The sequence below is a fragment of the Periplaneta americana genome, chromosome 4 (assembly GCF_040183065.1).
Source record: "Periplaneta americana isolate PAMFEO1 chromosome 4, P.americana_PAMFEO1_priV1, whole genome shotgun sequence".
Lineage (NCBI taxonomy): Eukaryota > Metazoa > Arthropoda > Insecta > Blattodea > Blattidae > Periplaneta > Periplaneta americana.
Window position 1 is genome coordinate 206,100,841 of NC_091120.1, and position 5,844 is coordinate 206,106,684.

Sequence of the window (5,844 nt, forward strand, 5' to 3'; positions counted from 1 at the left end):
ACCTAACCTAACCTAACCTAACCTAACCTAACCTAACCTAACCTAACCTAACCTAACCTAACCTAACCTAACCTAACCTAACCTAACCTAACCTAACCTAACCTAACCTAACCTAACCTAACCTAACCTAACCTAACCTAACCTAACCTAACCTAACCTAACCTAACCTAACCTAACCTAACCTAACCTAACCTAACCTAACCTAACCTAACCTAACCTAACCTAACCTAACCTAACCTAACCTAACCTAACCTAACCTAACCTAACCTAACCTAACCTAACCTAACCTAACCTAACCTAACCTAACCTAACCTAACCTAACCTAACCTAACCTAACCTAACCTAACCTAACCTAACCTAACCTAACCTAACCTAACCTAACCTAACCTAACCTAACCTAACCTAACCTAACCTAACCTAACCTAACCTAACCTAACCTAACCTAACCTAACCTAACCTAACCTAACCTAACCTAACCTAACCTAACCTAACCTAACCTAACCTAACCTAACCTAACCTAACCTAACCTAACCTAACCTAACCTAACCTAACCTAACCTAACCTAACCTAACCTAACCTAACCTAACCTAACCTAACCTAACCTAACCTAACCTAACCTAACCTAACCTAACCTAACCTAACCTAACCTAACCTAACCTAACCTAACCTAACCTAACCTAACCTAACCTAACCTAACCTAACCTAACCTAACCTAACCTAACCTAACCTAACCTAACCTAACCTAACCTAACCTAACCTAACCTAACCTAACCTAACCTAACCTAACCTAACCTAACCTAACCTAACCTAACCTAACCTAACCTAACCTAACCTAACCTAACCTAACCTAACCTAACCTAACCTAACCTAACCTAACCTAACCTAACCTAACCTAACCTAACCTAACCTAACCTAACCTAACCTAACCTAACCTAACCTAACCTAACCTAACCTAACCTAACCTAACCTAACCTAACCTAACCTAACCTAACCTAACCTAACCTAACCTAACCTAACCTAACCTAACCTAACCTAACCTAACCTAACCTAACCTAACCTAACCTAACCTAACCTAACCTAACCTAACCTAACCTAACCTAACCTAACCTAACCTAACCTAACCTAACCTAACCTAACCTAACCTAACCTAACCTAACCTAACCTAACCTAACCTAACCTAACCTAACCTAACCTAACCTAACCTAACCTAACCTAACCTAACCTAACCTAACCTAACCTAACCTAACCTAACCTAACCTAACCTAACCTAACCTAACCTAACCTAACCTAACCTAACCTAACCTAACCTAACCTAACCTAACCTAACCTAACCTAACCTAACCTAACCTAACCTAACCTAACCTAACCTAACCTAACCTAACCTAACCTAACCTAACCTAACCTAACCTAACCTAACCTAACCTAACCTAACCTAACCTAACCTAACCTAACCTAACCTAACCTAACCTAACCTAACCTAACCTAACCTAACCTAACCTAACCTAACCTAACCTAACCTAACCTAACCTAACCTAACCTAACCTAACCTAACCTAACCTAACCTAACCTAACCTAACCTAACCTAACCTAACCTAACCTAACCTAACCTAACCTAACCTAACCTAACCTAACCTAACCTAACCTAACCTAACCTAACCTAACCTAACCTAACCTAACCTAACCTAACCTAACCTAACCTAACCTAACCTAACCTAACCTAACCTAACCTAACCTAACCTAACCTAACCTAACCTAACCTAACCTAACCTAACCTAACCTAACCTAACCTAACCTAACCTAACCTAACCTAACCTAACCTAACCTAACCTAACCTAACCTAACCTAACCTAACCTAACCTAACCTAACCTAACCTAACCTAACCTAACCTAACCTAACCTAACCTAACCTAACCTAACCTAACCTAACCTAACCTAACCTAACCTAACCTAACCTAACCTAACCTAACCTAACCTAACCTAACCTAACCTAACCTAACCTAACCTAACCTAACCTAACCTAACCTAACCTAACCTAACCTAACCTAACCTAACCTAACCTAACCTAACCTAACCTAACCTAACCTAACCTAACCTAACCTAACCTAACCTAACCTAACCTAACCTAACCTAACCTAACCTAACCTAACCTAACCTAACCTAACCTAACCTAACCTAACCTAACCTAACCTAACCTAACCTAACCTAACCTAACCTAACCTAACCTAACCTAACCTAACCTAACCTAACCTAACCTAACCTAACCTAACCTAACCTAACCTAACCTAACCTAACCTAACCTAACCTAACCTAACCTAACCTAACCTAACCTAACCTAACCTAACCTAACCTAACCTAACCTAACCTAACCTAACCTAACCTAACCTAACCTAACCTAACCTAACCTAACCTAACCTAACCTAACCTAACCTAACCTAACCTAACCTAACCTAACCTAACCTAACCTAACCTAACCTAACCTAACCTAACCTAACCTAACCTAACCTAACCTAACCTAACCTAACCTAACCTAACCTAACCTAACCTAACCTAACCTAACCTAACCTAACCTAACCTAACCTAACCTAACCTAACCTAACCTAACCTAACCTAACCTAACCTAACCTAACCTAACCTAACCTAACCTAACCTAACCTAACCTAACCTAACCTAACCTAACCTAACCTAACCTAACCTAACCTAACCTAACCTAACCTAACCTAACCTAACCTAACCTAACCTAACCTAACCTAACCTAACCTAACCTAACCTAACCTAACCTAACCTAACCTAACCTAACCTAACCTAACCTAACCTAACCTAACCTAACCTAACCTAACCTAACCTAACCTAACCTAACCTAACCTAACCTAACCTAACCTAACCTAACCTAACCTAACCTAACCTAACCTAACCTAACCTAACCTAACCTAACCTAACCTAACCTAACCTAACCTAACCTAACCTAACCTAACCTAACCTAACCTAACCTAACCTAACCTAACCTAACCTAACCTAACCTAACCTAACCTAACCTAACCTAACCTAACCTAACCTAACCTAACCTAACCTAACCTAACCTAACCTAACCTAACCTAACCTAACCTAACCTAACCTAACCTAACCTAACCTAACCTAACCTAACCTAACCTAACCTAACCTAACCTAACCTAACCTAACCTAACCTAACCTAACCTAACCTAACCTAACCTAACCTAACCTAACCTAACCTAACCTAACCTAACCTAACCTAACCTAACCTAACCTAACCTAACCTAACCTAACCTAACCTAACCTAACCTAACCTAACCTAACCTAACCTAACCTAACCTAACCTAACCTAACCTAACCTAACCTAACCTAACCTAACCTAACCTAACCTAACCTAACCTAACCTAACCTAACCTAACCTAACCTAACCTAACCTAACCTAACCTAACCTAACCTAACCTAACCTAACCTAACCTAACCTAACCTAACCTAACCTAACCTAACCTAACCTAACCTAACCTAACCTAACCTAACCTAACCTAACCTAACCTAACCTAACCTAACCTAACCTAACCTAACCTAACCTAACCTAACCTAACCTAACCTAACCTAACCTAACCTAACCTAACCTAACCTAACCTAACCTAACCTAACCTAACCTAACCTAACCTAACCTAACCTAACCTAACCTAACCTAACAACCTAACCTAACCTAACCTAACCTAACCTAACCTAACCTAACCTAACCTAACCTAACCTAACCTAACCTAACCTAACCTAACCTAACCTAACCTAACCTAACCTAACCTAACCTAACCTAACCTAACCTAACCTAACCTAACCTAACCTAACCTAACCTAACCTAACCTAACCTAACCTAACCTAACCTAACCTAACCTAACCTAACCTAACCTAACCTAACCTAACCTAACCTAACCTAACCTAACCTAACCTAACCTAACCTAACCTAACCTAACCTAACCTAACCTAACCTAACCTAACCTAACCTAACCTAACCTAACCTAACCTAACCTAACCTAACCTAACCTAACCTAACCTAACCTAACCTAACCTAACCTAACCTAACCTAACCTAACCTAACCTAACCTAACCTAACCTAACCTAACCTAACCTAACCTAACCTAACCTAACCTAACCTAACCTAACCTAACCTAACCTAACCTAACCTAACCTAACCTAACCTAACCTAACCTAACCTAACCTAACCTAACCTAACCTAACCTAACCTAACCTAACCTAACCTAACCTAACCTAACCTAACCTAACCTAACCTAACCTAACCTAACCTAACCTAACCTAACCTAACCTAACCTAACCTAACCTAACCTAACCTAACCTAACCTAACCTAACCTAACCTAACCTAACCTAACCTAACCTAACCTAACCTAACCTAACCTAACCTAACCTAACCTAACCTAACCTAACCTAACCTAACCTAACCTAACCTAACCTAACCTAACCTAACCTAACCTAACCTAACCTAACCTAACCTAACCTAACCTAACCTAACCTAACCTAACCTAACCTAACCTAACCTAACCTAACCTAACCTAACCTAACCTAACCTAACCTAACCTAACCTAACCTAACCTAACCTAACCTAACCTAACCTAACCTAACCTAACCTAACCTAACCTAACCTAACCTAACCTAACCTAACCTAACCTAACCTAACCTAACCTAACCTAACCTAACCTAACCTAACCTAACCTAACCTAACCTAACCTAACCTAACCTAACCTAACCTAACCTAACCTAACCTAACCTAACCTAACCTAACCTAACCTAACCTAACCTAACCTAACCTAACCTAACCTAACCTAACCTAACCTAACCTAACCTAACCTAACCTAACCTAACCTAACCTAACCTAACCTAACCTAACCTAACCTAACCTAACCTAACCTAACCTAACCTAACCTAACCTAACCTAACCTAACCTAACCTAACCTAACCTAACCTAACCTAACCTAACCTAACCTAACCTAACCTAACCTAACCTAACCTAACCTAACCTAACCTAACCTAACCTAACCTAACCTAACCTAACCTAACCTAACCTAACCTAACCTAACCTAACCTAACCTAACCTAACCTAACCTAACCTAACCTAACCTAACCTAACCTAACCTAACCTAACCTAACCTAACCTAACCTAACCTAACCTAACCTAACCTAACCTAACCTAACCTAACCTAACCTAACCTAACCTAACCTAACCTAACCTAACCTAACCTAACCTAACCTAACCTAACCTAACCTAACCTAACCTAACCTAACCTAACCTAACCTAACCTAACCTAACCTAACCTAACCTAACCTAACCTAACCTAACCTAACCTAACCTAACCTAACCTAACCTAACCTAACCTAACCTAACCTAACCTAACCTAACCTAACCTAACCTAACCTAACCTAACCTAACCTAACCTAACCTAACCTAACCTAACCTAACCTAACCTAACCTAACCTAACCTAACCTAACCTAACCTAACCTAACCTAACCTAACCTAACCTAACCTAACCTAACCTAACCTAACCTAACCTAACCTAACCTAACCTAACCTAACCTAACCTAACCTAACCTAACCTAACCTAACCTAACCTAACCTAACCTAACCTAACCTAACCTAACCTAACCTAACCTAACCTAACCTAACCTAACCTAACCTAACCTAACCTAACCTAACCTAACCTAACCTAACCTAACCTAACCTAACCTAACCTAACCTAACCTAACCTAACCTAACCTAACCTAACCTAACCTAACCTAACCTAACCTAACCTAACCTAACCTAACCTAACCTAACCTAACCTAACCTAACCTAACCTAA